This window comes from Monomorium pharaonis, unplaced genomic scaffold (assembly GCF_013373865.1).
Source record: "Monomorium pharaonis isolate MP-MQ-018 unplaced genomic scaffold, ASM1337386v2 scaffold_724, whole genome shotgun sequence".
Lineage (NCBI taxonomy): Eukaryota > Metazoa > Arthropoda > Insecta > Hymenoptera > Formicidae > Monomorium > Monomorium pharaonis.
This window is the reverse complement of record NW_023416049.1, coordinates 40,057-55,525: the sequence shown is the minus strand read 5'-3', so window position 1 is coordinate 55,525 and position 15,469 is coordinate 40,057. Positions and strand designations below refer to the sequence as shown.

General features: G+C 41.3%; 1 pseudogene; it reads right to left on the bottom strand.

Annotated features, from left to right (window-relative positions):
- Positions 1–4,138: 4,138 nt before the first annotated feature.
- Positions 4,139–5,939, bottom strand: LOC118648819 (annotated as a pseudogene).
- Positions 5,940–15,469: the final 9,530 nt, after the last annotated feature.

The following is a 15,469-nucleotide window of genomic DNA, read 5'->3' as shown; positions in this document are numbered from 1 at the left end:
ATTTGCACCAACAATGATGGGGCAGCTCTGCGGCGGAGGAAAAAGCGAGAGAGTTGGGGCGGACACAACGGATGAACCGCGGAAGGCGGGGGAAAAGCACAAAAGAGGAAACGGTCACGGAAAGGGTGGAGTATGGGCGCATGGCCTCAGCGGGAGGAAAAAGAAAAAGAGAAACGGGGGCGATGAAGAAAAATCAAACTACCTTTGAAGGGGCAGAATTGGTAAGTACTGACGTGGAGCGCGCGCGCAAGAGAGACACGGGGATGAGAGAATCAAGCTGGGGACTCAGAGATAGAGCGGAAGCAGGGACCGAGGACAACGGAAGGACTGGACAAATAAAAGTGGCGAGGGGGGGAAGAGGGCGTAGGGGGGGCGGGGCAGGTGGGAGAGGGACCGGAGGGAGAGCCAGTCTCCGCTTGTATAGAGGTGTATATGTTATTAGGACATCTACAAGGCTAATTAATTACCACCTTCCGTCTTAACATGTTTGACACGGTACATTTTCCTGTCCCTTTGTACACGGAAGCTGACCCCGGGGATGAGCGAGCGAAGAGCGAGAGTCGGGAAAATGGGGCGGTGAGAGGGACGGAAAAAACACGCGGCGGGAGGGCATAGTGAAGGGCTGCCGTGGAATGAGAAACTAGAAAGGAAGAAGCGCGGGCAGAAAATACGGAGATCCTGTGGGGAAGAGAGAGGTAAGAAGGAGCGAGGGGGTGACTAAGCGGGACAACGAAAGGAAAGGGAGCGATGGAACGAAGCAGGGGGGGGAACTACGGGGTGGGGCTGTGCCAGTGCGGGGAAGGAAACAAGACAGGTACGTGGAGGAAAGGGGAGCACAACGAGCGCGGGCTTGGGACAGGACGGAGCAGTGGGTGAGCATGAGCCAGAGGAGAAGGCGTAGATTTTGAAAGTTATTTAAAAGATGTGCTCTCATCTGACTGGAGGGCAAGTGGGGAGCAATGGGGATAAAAATAGGGGGGGGGGACGAGTTGCACTATAGAAGTTAAAAAAATAAGGAAAGAAAGTAAAGGGGGATGGGGGGGAGTGGAACGGGAATCGACAATATTTACATCGTAGTGCACAGAAAAAGGGAGGAAAGTAGGCGGGGAGGAATTCCATATTATTTTTAAATGTGAAAGAATTAAAATTAAAGGTGCTGAAACCGTTTTGATTAAAGATTTGATATTACTTCGACCCGTTTTCGTAAATTTTCTCACACTAAGTTTGGAAATTTACCGGTGCAACTGCCAATATCAACCCCTCTTTCTTTCCCCCAAACCTCTGACCTGATTTCATATCCAACGTCCTTGTCCCTGATTCCTTCCCGCTCCTTTTTCCCCCTTGCTTTTCGGCCATTTTCCCGCATTCTCTTTCCTTTTCCTTCTTCAATTGTTTCTACCACTCCTTAGCCTCTCCCCGCTCTGTTCTTCCTGTCCCATTTCCCTTGGTGCCTTCCCCTGCCCCCTCTCTTTTCGCTTGCTCGCCTTTTTCCGCCTTTAACTCTCTCCTAAAGCCGTGATTTCCTCCCCATCTGCCATTTTATTTCCTCCTGTGCTTTCCTCCAACGTATATTTTTTTCCTTGGCGCCCTTCGCCTTTCCTCCCTGCCCTGCTTCTTTTTTCCTTTCCGGCCTTCTCCGCCCCCGGCTCTTTCCCCCCTGGTCCCATAACGCTCTCTCCTCCCTGCATTTTAAATTTTCCCTCTCCCCCCTTTCGTTCTCTTGCCCATGTTTTCTTGCCTTCCTTCTCCTTGCGCACCGGGTACACTGGATTTCTAGGGGGGAGCATGGGGAGGGAGGTCCAGCAACGGGTCGCATATAGGGATTAATAGGAGGGGGGGGAAACATAAAGCCGTGAAGAGGAAAGGGGGGTGGCGAGTCGTAAGGAAGAAAAAGGGCAGGGAAACAAATAAATGAGTACATAAGTATGGGGGTACGGGGGAGAGAGAAAACGGGGGGCGAGAAACAAAAAAAGGACAAAGTAAGGGGGAGGGACAGGAGGAGTAGAGAGGAGGCGAGGTAAGAAGGGGGAACAAAAGGGTAGTGGGTATAGGCGGAAAGGCAAGCGGGAGATACACAGGATAGAAATGTGATGGACCTGGGAGAGGGCCGGGAGGAGAGCTGGCACGAGAGAGGGGAATGGGCCAAGGCGCGCGACGAGGGGCAAGCCAAGGACAGCCTTACCAAAAACGGGAGGGGAAAAAGGAAGGGGGGGCAGATGAGAAGATTAGCAAAAAGGGGATACGATCAAAGAAGAGATGGAAGGCAAAAGGAGGGTTGGACGACCAGGCGCTAAAAAGGCTCGGCGTGGGACGTGGCAGGGCTAAAACAAAAATAATAGGAGAAAATGAGAAAAAAAAGTGGAACGGGGGCATGCGGAAAGGCCGGGCGGTTTGGGGGCGAAGGAGCAGCGAGGTACGAAAGGGAGTGGGGGGGGGCGCACGATCGCGGACACATGAGAGCGGGACATCGAGAGGAGAGCAAGCAGAGGAGGAGAGGCAAAAAAACAAAAGAGGAAAGCGGGGAGGAGTGAAAAGGAGTGGGGGACAGAGGAGACGCTGAGCGGGGCCAGACATTGTTTTAATTCTCTCTTATACTATGAGTATAGAGGGCGAGCCAACAAAAACAGTTCAATTAATAATCAGAGCAGATGTGCCTGAAAATTTACTAAAAACAATTGTTGTGAACTTTACGACGAATATTATCTCTCCCGCCCTCAATAATTTGTAGGATTAATTTAACGGGAATCGTTTAGGAAAGAAGACTAGCAATAATTCTAGTTATTTATAGCCTTTCAAAGTATCCTGATATAAAGAGATTCACATTCAATTTAACAAAAAAGCTTCAAACGTACGTAAATCAAAAATAAATTAAATTTTAAAAAAAATTTTTAGCTCTTTAAATAAGTTCGAATAAGCAAATTAGGACTTTGGAGGTGGATCAAGAAATTAGCTCTCTTTATTTCACAAAGGGGCCTACAAAGTATCACCTCCTTTCAACTCCATAAAACTGTGTTTGTTGTTCTCTTCCTAGTCTCCGGCACACGCAACTTTGTTGTAATTATCTACCTGGATCCTTATGTGTTCCCCTCTCAGAGTGCCATGCAATTATCGCTTCTCTACGCAAGTTTGAAGGTTCAATAAGCAAATAAGACATAATTCGTCCTTGGTTCATGCGAACATCTGCGTCCCTCTTTCCTGCCCCCTGGTCATACTCTCCGTACACTTCTCTCCGCCGCCTTTGTCTCCCCCTGCTCTTGTCTGAATGCTCTGTATGACCAAGGCACCCTTCTCTCGCCCTCGTGTGCCTCGCATCTTTGAACCCTTTCTCCCCGTTCCCGGCCTTATCGAAATGTGGCCCGGGTCATATCGCTGCGACGAGGTCGGCCCGGGGTTCACCTGCCTAAGTATCCGTCTATCTGCGGACTGGACCTCCGAACCGTGTTTAACCCTGTCTCCACCCTCTTTTTGTGGCCACACCAATCTGTTCCCTGGCCTGTGTCGCTCGCGTTAACCGAAAATCTCTCTCCGGCCCGCGATTTACTTCGCGGTAGTGTGAGAGCAGCCCGGCGCTTAGGCCAGAACACAAAGTAGCGGCGCCCCGGTATAGACGATATATGAAAGGTAGGATTTCCCCGGCCTCTCTGTCCCCTCCTTGGAGATTTGTCCCAACAGTCTGGCCTACTAACAGATACTTCAGCTTTTCTTGGGCCGCTTTCTCCCACGTCAGTATCGATTTTGCGGCATCTCCCGCCTGTGGCCGGCCTCGTCGTTTAGAAGAGATCATTCGTCACCCACAAGGAAACGACGAACCTGGAGACGTATGTGGAAGGTGAACGTGAGGGGCACGCGTGTCTTGGCCCTACAGTTGCCAAGACTAGCGGCACAAGGCCAGACAGGCACGTCGGCGGCGGGGATTGAATATTTAAAGACGCAGAGATGCGGTTGAGTTAGCGCTCCAACTATGGAGGAAATAACCCTACCGCAAAAAGGAATGAAAAGGGCTTATCTTCCCTTCCGCCCCTCGCTACTAACGGTCTTCCGTTCCTTTTGCTCTCCCGCACGTCACCCGAGAAAGCCCTGCTTTTCCCCCCTCTGTCACTCTCCCCTTCTCCTCCCCGACTCTTTTCTCTGCCCTCACCCCCCGCGTATTATTCCGCCCGCAAAATTGCCCAATGCAGCTGCAAAGCTTGTATTATACTCAAAATTTACGTCACCTAGAAGCTTTCTGTAATTCAGATCACCCTTAAATATTACTACTTTAAGCGTCGGAAAATTGAGCATATATATTTCCTTTCTTTTTCTTTCATTTGCGTAAAGTCATATGGCCCTGTCCAATAAGGCTCTTCCTGTTCAATAAAAATTCAAAATAGTTTAAATTATATTTAACATAATTCTACATAATAGTCTAAATGTGGTTTCAGAGAATGCAAATTAAATGTACCTTGATACACCCAAGTTTCGTTGTCTATTAGATTGTTGAACATTTTTACCCCAATAGTTGCATATTTGGATGATGATTCAGTTTACTCATATGATCAAACGTCCAGAGAAAATCACGAACAGTTGTATCACTCACATACCAGGGGTATATTTACATGAAACGTTATCTTAGTCGTAGGTATGATGGTAACCAAGAAAGCTGCCAAACACAGATCGGTGAAGAGTTCATATCCCGCATTATCAAGTACCATGTGAATATCATTGTTCTTGTTTATCTGTTTGTTTATAATGTTCCAGACAAGCTCTGAATCATTGACTACTATGTTCTGGTTTAAAGATTCTACTATCATGAGTGGATTACCAGTTTGGGCTTAGAAGGAGCTCCTGCAGTTGCAGATAAATCGTGTCTATAAAGAATCATTGTTTATTTATAATGCATTGTATTAATAAATAGATGAATTAGAATCAAATAGAATTAGATGAAGAGAATAGAAATAGTACAACCTGTTGCCCACAGGCTCAGTTTCAAGAGCTTCAGAAAATCATTTTTTGAGTTTTCCTTATTATACTCCTTATTACATATTATGTCTTTTAAATACAAGGCAATTAAGTCCATAGCATCAATAGAGTCAATAAAATCAGTTTGTTTACTGTACTCAAATGGATCGTAAGTATGTATGGTATTTCTAATATTGCAAAAGATATTTTAACTTGTTATAAATTATAATTTATATTACATTTAGCATGTATATGAGAAAGCTTACGTTAAAGCAATCTCTTGAGCTAATGCACGATACATATAGCATTCACAATATAACCATGTTGTATTGAACCATGTTGGTATTCCACCTTCTATGTGCGTTCTGTGCTCCAAATATTTATTCCATTCTTCTGCGTCATTAGTAACTGCTGTATTCAAATGCAGTGGCTTTAAAGGTTTGTTAGAACAATCTCATTTTTCAGCTGACTTATAATCCTATGATCTCTTTGATATCCTTTTCAGCATCCTATAATTAATTAATGTATATTAATGTATAATGGAGCGAACTGATTGCTACATTGCACACTCATTTATACATATACACATATATTAGCCTCTATAAAGATTACCCTCACTATATGTATTTATAATTTTGCTTTTATTCTGGCAAAACGTATCAACGATTTTCGTTAATATCACTGGCAATCTATCTTTGATTGTTACATGGGCGTAACTTCTGGAATACAAATAAAAAAATATTAGTTCCTTCTTTTCAGCTAAACTTCTTGCCTCATTTATCTTTCCTCTTTTGCTCTTCAATGTGGAAATAGCAAAAGATAAACTATGCAAAAAGTTTATCTGAAAAAAATAGGCCTTATTTTTATATTTTATCAAGGTCAGCGAGTTGAACATGCAAACAGCCAAAACAGAATTAGGTATTCAGGAGTTACCGCTTATATATCCAGATAATGGTAAACCGAGAGGAGTATATGTGTTCTGCAAATTTGGGATTCTGGGATCACTTTGAGCCATCGTATACACTGATATTGCCTGAACAGACAGAGATAATACAACATAGAGAGGAAACAAATTAACAATAGAAAGTTGGATAGGAACAGAGAGCTCTCTTAGATATCACACTAATTTAGTGTTAAAAAAAAATATATCACGGTTCGTTTTCCTTGTATTTTATTGTGACAAGTAAAACTTAAAAGTACTACTAACTAATAAATGTAGTAACGAGTACATCTCAAGGAGAATAGAGGTTACGCAATCTTATAAAAAAAGGAAAAAAACTGTCGGCGAAATCGAACTTAAAGCAATCTTTTATCAATATGATTTATCGTGCGGCAAAACGTCACCGTCTCTCACCTAATTACGTTCCGTCCCGGCCAGACGATCTCGGAGAACTACTGAGAACTACTTATACACGAACGTAAACACACGATCAACGTGAACGGAGCGGAAGCAAAGCAACGTCACAACGGAGCGTCGCGGCCGTGCGACCAATGCAGTCCGTGTCCGTGCTGCCGTGCAGCCGTCTGCCGTGTAGCTGTGTAGTGTCACGCGCAGGCGCAATCGCGCGAGGGCTCGATTTCTCGCGCGAGAGATCGATCTCTCTCGCGCGCACGCAATCGATATTGCAAAAGATCGGTAATCTGACAAAAGGTGCTCGTGACGGCCGCCGCGCCACGGGGGCGGACGAGATATAATTCGTCGTTTGTTGTCCTGTTGTCGCTTTCCTTTATTTCGTCTGCGGTTAACTGCGCGCGGTTTTGCGATTAAGACGGCTTCTTCGGCCGCCGTCGCGAAGTCGCGGCGAGTTTTCGCCCCGAAGAAATTTCATTAACGCGGAAAGTTTCTGGACACTCCGCGCTACCCCGAGCCTAACCGGCAAGAGACTGTCGTTGTCGTTGTCGCATTTTTGTCCATTGGCGTTCCGTGCGCCTGCCAATGCGGATGGATAACAAGATTCGGCCTGCTGGCGAACGCGCGCTCTTCCGCCGTGGAAAAATCTCGGTAAGCCTAATTCTGCCGATTAATTACGAAAGCGTTTATTTTTTATTTCTACTTGTTTTATTCCTTGAGTTCCTTGATTCTTTCGCGATGCGACATTGTTGGTATGACGTAGAGGCGAGAAATAACGCATGTAAAAGCAATAATTAACTTAACTAATCCTGTAAAAGGTGTAGCAAATGTGTGAAACATTTGTCTGATATGTGACGTAGAGGTGTAAAATAATTCTAGAAATAATGCACAATTCTTAAATAATGGTACTTTTTTCCTCAACTGTCACAACGGTTTTTAACCAGCTGAGAAATATACCAATTATTTCAAGATTATGTTTTACACTTCTACGCGTGACATGTTAGACTGATGTGTCAGTTTGTCGTATATTTCGCAGGTTTCAGAGATTGTGCAGTTATTATATTTTCAAGGGAAAACTAAAAATGAGCTGCACTTAGCAATTATTTATTGCATGTTATATACCATATATACATATATATATATACTCCTCGGCTCTGACGTTATGTAAACAATATCGATCATGTTGCATCTTAATCATCTGAGAGGATGCGGGTAAACAGTGAGCACGTGACCTCTCGCGGATTCTTTCCCTCCTTGGATATTCGAGCTGTCAAGGACGTTCTGGAATTTGTACCGTCTCAACGGGCGGCGGACATCGGGTACACGATAAATGAATTGATTAGCTTCCGTGAAAAAGTTTCGCTCGCGTTATAGCCCGACGGGGCGCTCTATCACACTTGAATTTACATAATGATCGTTGTGAGGGTACATTAGCTTCGGGGGTAATGGCGAGACCCCCTGCTGCCCCCTTCCTTGCCTGGCGAAAGTTATGGCGCAGATACGAGCGCGCGGGACGCGCGGGCGAAAAGTAAATTCGAATAAGGCGGTCAAATTGTTTCGTTCCCGCTGCGCGCCGCGCGCTTTTTGCCGCGGGGGAGCCGAAACAGGAAACTCCGGCGATAAAGCTACAGCTGCACGGCGCTTTAATAAACTCGGCGGGGAAGACGACCGCAGAAGCAAAACTCGACACGACTCTTCCGACTCTTCGTCGTTAGAAAAATAGGTCGAGGCGCTGATTTTCGAGCGGCTGTACCTTTCATCGCGAAGAACGTGTCGATACGTCCTTCCTCTGATTACCTGATTTATTAATTCTACAATGACATACCATCTATTTTGTTATAAAAACGATACACTCAATTCAATTCTGATTGATTATAATTTTTATAAAACAAAGATATTGAAACAAATTTTTTAAATTGAACGCTAATTATTAATAAATATAATGGTAACAAGCAAATTAGAAAAATTATAATACGAAAAGAAAACAGAAAATTAAAAAACCCTTTTTTTTCAAATTTATGTTGTTAGAAAAATTAAGTTAAAAGGCTTCTTAGATGATGTTCCGAAAACTACATGGAAACTTTAAATTAAAAAAATGTAGTATCTTAAAAAAATGATTTGAATATGATAGCACGAATTCAGTATGTCGAGTATAAACTTTTGATTATTTAAGAATATTATTAAAAATTTTTCGTTAGCGCTGTCCTTTATATTAAAGGAAAAGGGTATCCGTGTTCAAATCTATTAAATAAATTAGCCATCAGAAGAAATGTTGCGCATCAGTGTGTCATTCTGGCTACTAATGTTATATCCCTCTTTCAATAACAAAGCGCGCTTTGTCAATTTTCTACCGCTCTTGAAAGCGAATCGGAATGTTTGATGAAAAATATTCCACGATGAAACGTTCGATTAATTTTTTTTGTGCCTCTCATGGTGTATTTTGATGTATGTACTTCGATATGTGTGTTTTAATTTTTTTAATACATTGATTGCCAATGTTGTTCATATACAAATAATATTCAATTTCCTAAAAAATTCCAAGAACAGTCAAATGCTTTTCATAATTTATTTATTTTAACGATATTATTATGAAAAATTTGTACTATTTGAATTTGATGATGAGTGAGACGTTCTCGGAAAATAAAGAATGTTTATTTTAGTTATACATAAATGATACGTAATGGTTACGTTAAAGGAAGAAGAAATTCTACAGAGAATACTTCGTTTTCGAAGATATAGCATTTTTTGTTAATTAATTCTTTTTGATTGTCCGATTTCTTCTGATTTGAACCAGTTTTTTTTCAGTTCTCACTATAATGAATTAGAAACGACAGTGATAATGATTAACCACGATTGTCGTTGTGCACTTTCAAACTCTAAATTATGGTGGTGACTATTTTTTTACGAGCTTGCCAAAATTTTTACGACTTTAGGATGTTCTAGATTCTAGATTCTAGATTCTAGACGAAAAAATGTCACAGTTTTGTTTTATCTCATTGGTACTTTTATCAATGGTTTTTAATCGGCACGAGCGATCATTAACGTCATGTTTGCAACACACGGGCAAATAATATCGCCGCCGTTGCGTTCTATTCCTTCGAAATGAAATCTGTGCCGGCGGATTTCGCCGCCCCCCGCCCACCTCCTCGCTCGGCCCTCGCCTGTCCCTCCATCCACGGGAGATCTGGGAGCAATTTGCTAATTACTAATACCACCGAATGCGGCATAACCCGCGACCCATGAATTCCACTGCGCTGTAGCCGATGGTGTACAGTCGCAAGAGTCCAGTTTCATCCGTGTAATTTGTGGAAATTGCGGTTTCCTATGAGCGCGAGGCGAACTGATAATGCACTACCGAACGTCAGCCTCGGTGCCACACTTACATTCCCTAATATTATACGCGTGCACGTATATACACGCGCACACACGCGAGATAAACGCTGGCTTTTTTTCTTTCCGAATCACAATTAGTCGGTAAAATCGATTACGTCGCGGAAGTCGGAGAGACTATCTCTTTCTTTCTTTTCTTTCGGTATAACCTTGAAATTTTCGCAGTGGTTTGCAAATCGTCGTTATTCACAAAACTGAGGCACTATCCAATTTAATTAATTTAATTTAACCGTTCTAACTGTTAACCGAGATTAATGTTTCAGAAAAAGTAAGAGAATTATATTTTCGATTTTTTCATGTGCCACGCGAATGTTCTTTATTATTATTATTATTATTTTTTTTTTAGAAAAGAAGTGTCCTAGTGCTCCCTTGTTTCTTGTTCTTTTAATGACAAACTGACGCACCATCGTCACGATCTTACGAGCGTCTTGCGTGAAATTGATTAACACGGTAGGCAGTACGGAAAAGATTATTACATATAGGACAAGTCGTAAATATGAGGGCCACATGGCCAGCACTACTTCTTGAAATGAAGAAAACCTGAGGACGAAGACGACGGTACGCGTGCGAGGGTATCGAACTGTAAAAAAATGTTAGTCTCTAATTGACATTAAAACAATATTAATACCAAGTGCTATCAACAAATTGCTGAATAATAATTAATAAACTAAATTATTTTCCAAATTTTTCCAAATGTTACTAAGCTTTACAATAAATGTTGTCACACATAATGGCGAAATATAAAAGGATATAATATATAAAATAATTGATAACAAAATTTATCATAATTATTTAAAAATTAAATCAATAATTTATAGAAAAATTTTGTAAACTTATTTAAATTAAATGACACGTGTAGTCAGATATAATAAATATATTAATTAATAAAACCACTACACAATAAATAACGTTTATATGATATAAATGGTTACTGACAAAATTAAAAAGATTTCGTATTCCCTATCTTCTTTCAAGCGTTTTTCCTTTTAAAGAGCTTTTCTTTTAAAATATGTAATCCTTACTACTTGACGGTAGAATCAGTCGTATGCATTTTACGATGTTGCAAACAATATTTCTTCGTGCCGGGTGGAAAGGTTTTCAACGGACGTTATATTCTACATCATGCCGAAGGTATATTCCAAAGGGCATAATTTAAAGAAGTTTCTCTTGGGGTTGTCGCGAACCAGCGCAGCAGCCCAAACGAAAACCCCAGTTTGAATGTAAGAGTATGTAAATGATAGGAGCTGCCAGGAGAGAGTTCATTATAACCGGCATGGTGCGACCACAAAATTGTTCGTGGAAACTTTTGTGAATGGCATTAATTATAATTAATTCCGGTATTGTCTACTCGACAGCTCGTGCTAATTCCTCGCCGCCGACGAATCGCACGCGAACGCGAACCACGGAGTTTCAGTTAGCACCCTCTCGTGCGACAAAATTATTACGAATGTTCAATTAAATCGTGCGTTTTCAAAACTAACTTCCGCACGACAGTCTTTTGGCAAATTTTGCATTTCCTCAACCGTTGTGTCACGCGCCTGTCTAGGAACTTGAGGAATGCTCTATTAACCTTTTCCCAAATTCCTGGCATGTATCCAGAGTGCAAACTCATATTTCGTAATTAAAAGAATGATTTTTTTTGTAAACTGATTAACAATTTTAAACTGAAACGAATTTGTAATTCAGATCTAATTGTGAAAAAAACTAGAAAATTAACTGAAATTTATTGAAAAGATTATTAAAAATTTATATTTTCTCGGCGCGTCATGCAGATATATGGATAAAATAATGTATTTTCTATCGGTTGTAAATTAACGCGATATAATCATAATCACGACGTTCGGCATAAATGCAATTTAACGACCGTGTATAATGGAAATTGAACAGTGATTAATTCACTTGTAGTATTACATCGTTAAAAGTACAATGCAACTTCGTTCGATGCAAGTGCCCCGATGCTCTGTATCCGCAATTAGAACGATTTCGCGAGTTTAATTCCGCAGAATTAGGAGTGCGGAACTGGTTCTTCTCATCCGGGCAACTCTCGGAAATTTCAAGAGTTTATCCCAGTGGAGCGAGGGTGGGATTACAGGAGAAAAAGGGGTAACAGAAAGGATGGCTTGGCAAACGAAAGAAAAAGGAAAAAGAAAGATGAACTTTGTCTTTAGAATAGCTGAAACCCCCCATTCTTTCCGGTGACAAGTTTCGGCAATGATTTTCAAAATTGAAAGAACACAGCGACTAATTCAGTATACGATAAACTATACTGTTTGGCACCGTTTCTGTCTCTTACAAAAATTCTCTAAACTCTCGGTACGATTGTTCTTTGTAGAAGCGGTTTCTTTAAATTTGTAAATAGAAGAAGCGATAGATCAATATATTTTATTTATGAGATTTAAATTTACAGTAGTCATTTTGAATACAAAGATAATATGGCTGTCTCGATAAGCACATGTGTAAATAACATTTTGAATCTTATTTTACATTACATGCGGATGATATATTTATGATATTTAATATATCGTGTAATTACGTATATACACAATGCATATAAAAGTAATATATTCTAATAACAATTTTCCTTGCATTACAAAAGACTGAGCCTTCACGTAGAATCAAATCAAGGTTTATCAGCGTCCAACGTAGAAGAAGAGCAAATTAAACTTTAGTGTTGATATCTGCTTATACGACGGTCGAAAAGATTTAGCCTTAATGGAAGTTGAGAGTATATTGTGGAACAGAAATGTGCGGTATATAGGCCCAACGAATCGCCGCGGTAGTGTGTGCGAAATAATAGGGTAATTGTTATGCTACGGCACGGTAGGCGGAGGATCTGAGCTCCGTGTCTTTGATAAGACACGGTTCTGAGCATACTTAACGAACTTAACTTTCTGCGATCGTATGGGCATTTAGTTTTCGGCGGTACGATATCGAATATAATGAAGAAAATGTAATAAAACCGATTGCCGGGCCGATTTTATTACATTAGATAGGAAGCTATATTGTCGTAATGCTTTACTGTACTGTTGCGCCTTGCGGTACAACAAAATATTTTTGCCGTACCTTGCGGTGCGACAAAAGATTTTTTGGGATTCGTTGTCGCCCAAGGAGTTAGAACTCGCGGAAAGAGGCGGTTTTGTAGGCAGGGTCCTCAAATCACTCACTCACTGATTTTAATTTAAACTGATATAAGATTTATTTCTGTGTTGTACACTGGTTGCGGTCGGCGAAGGTGCCGCGTCGTGTTACAATAGATTAGATACGACGCGTGACTCGGAGCTACCGCGTCGTCTCGTTGCTCGCTTGCTAGCGGCTAAGTCCCGAACTCTTAATGCACTTGTACGGGCCGTACGTATCGGCTTGATTTCTGATTACTGATCCCGCTGGCCGCTGTTCGGCAGCGGCTTAAATAGTGTCGCGGATTTAATTATTAGTGGGGGCATCGGGCCCTCCGTATGACCATATATGGTCATTCCCGCGCGCATCCGGCGCGCGGGAAATATTTGCGAGTTTAGCAACAATTGCCAAAATGCAGGTATGCATTTCCGGTGGCATGATTGTTGCTAAGCTGGCTTCGCTACTTCGTTAAGGTGGCTGGTGCGTTGCCCAGTGCGATGACCGGCCGGCAGCGCACGAGGCATGTGTCACCTGACACCTTATGATAGCGAGCCTTTCTCGGCGAGCTATCTTATTATTTTAATATTTTATTTCCTTTATTTTATAATATGTATTTATTGGTTGTGAGTGTTTCGCTCACAACATCCCTCCCCCGTAAAAAAAAACAAAAACGGAGGTACGAAGTTTTTGTATATTTAATTAAAAACGCGTGCTACTGCTACGCTTTAAAATAGATCTGGGAATTGTATATTCCGAATCTATGTCTAGTGTGACTCGCTTCTCATGGCTGTTTCTCTTTTCTTTTTTATTACAATAACAGTTATTATTATTGCTAGTATTATTACAATCACTGTTCCGCTAGTAGCCGTTGGATAGATAAAATGTGGTGATTGAAAAATTGTATTTTGTTGTTCGTTCAATCTTTTGTCCATTTCTATAATTTGTTTGTTTAAGTCCTCTAACTTTGAGGAATGTAGGACAATGTTTGTAATTCTATCGGTTTCACTGCATTTATGCTTAGCTTTGCTTCGTTCTTTAGTATAGAAATATTGTATTGTGGTAAAAATGTTTCTATTTCTGTACTGTGTGATAACTTAGGAGACTTTATTATCGTGTCTTCCGTCATTAATTTGCAGTTGTTCTTCAATATTATTTTACCCGTTTTTTCAATCACTTCCTTTATCTGTCCGTGGTCTTTACAATAAAATGTTACAGTTTGTTTTTCCTGTACGGAATATAGCCATGAGTGCGAGTCGCCTAAGGCTATCCAAAAACTATGGTTAGACGCTATGTTTATAATGTTACAATTTTCGTGATATTTATCGGTTTCTAAAAACGTTTTGACTTCACACACGGAGTGTGGATTAATCCTGTTCGCAGGATAATTTCGCTCGCATAGGTAATCTTTATTTATCTTCATACAATTTTGTAAATCGTTGCGCGGTAAGGTTATATACGTGTGCTGATCCCCGTCTATCGCTATGGTCGGATACCTGATGTCTATTACAGAGAATGTGTTATTATGTTCTGGCACAGGTAGTGCTATCACATTTAATATTTCGTATTTTGACGTCGATATCAATGGAAAACGCAAAATCGTGTATATATTTACGCTATCGCAGTATGCGCTTACAAGTGCGAATTGTTCAATAGTTGACCACTCTTCCTGGTTTGCTCTAAATGGAAAGTAGAGTCCTTCCGGGAGTTGAGAGTTCGCATCTTTAAGGCAGTTGTATAATACGGTCTATAGGCGTTAGTCTGGGGTGCATTATACCCCTTTTTAATAGGGTGACGTAATCTAAGACGTCCTCCGCATCGCGAGTTAACTCTGACAGTACGGTGCTGATAATTATAAAATTTGACTGTATGTTGTTTGCGCGTTCGCTCTCTAGTAGTTCTAGCTTGAGATTTTTGGTTTCGTTCGCGAGAAGGTATTCGTTATGTTGTACTGTTTTTTCTGTCTCGTCGATGTGCGCTATAGTTGCCTGAATTATTTTTAATTGGTTTTTTACTGCGTGCTGTGATGACTGTTGTGCGTCATGTAGTATTGCGAGTTGTTCGTCAATTGTCTTTTTGTCATCGGCGTCCATTGTACCGAATAGCGATTTGGCTATTGAGCCTACTCCGTCGATCAGTCCTCGTTTCTGTACTGTCGGCGTCTTATATGTGTCAGTAATTCGCAGGATCAGTCGATTTGTCCTTTGGTATTCTTTTGTGATGACAGTGTTAAACTGTCGCATATAGCCTTATTCATTACCGCGACGATTCTACATAAGTTGTCAGTTTTTTGCACATATTTTTCGATTTGCGTCAGTCTTTTCGATAAAGACGCGGTGTTTATCTTAATTATTAGTTTCCATTGCGATTCTATTGGTCGGAGTCTACCTATTTTTTCATAGTAGATCCCCGGATGATGGGTGAATTTTTCCACTTGATACAGCGTGTCGCTTCCTTGAGCTGCTGTTGCCAGGTAGATACATATGAGAAGTCCCCTGCAAGGTGGTTTATTATTACTGCCTTGCATCTTATTAATCAGCAATATTTTATCTCGTCGACGTGCTCTTCTTTAATTGTGCGTGAGAAGAGGTGTAATGTTTATCTATCTCGGCTAATGTTGCCTTTGGGTCGACTGTCTTGGACTGTTCTAAGATCAGTCTTGTCCGAGCTGTCGTG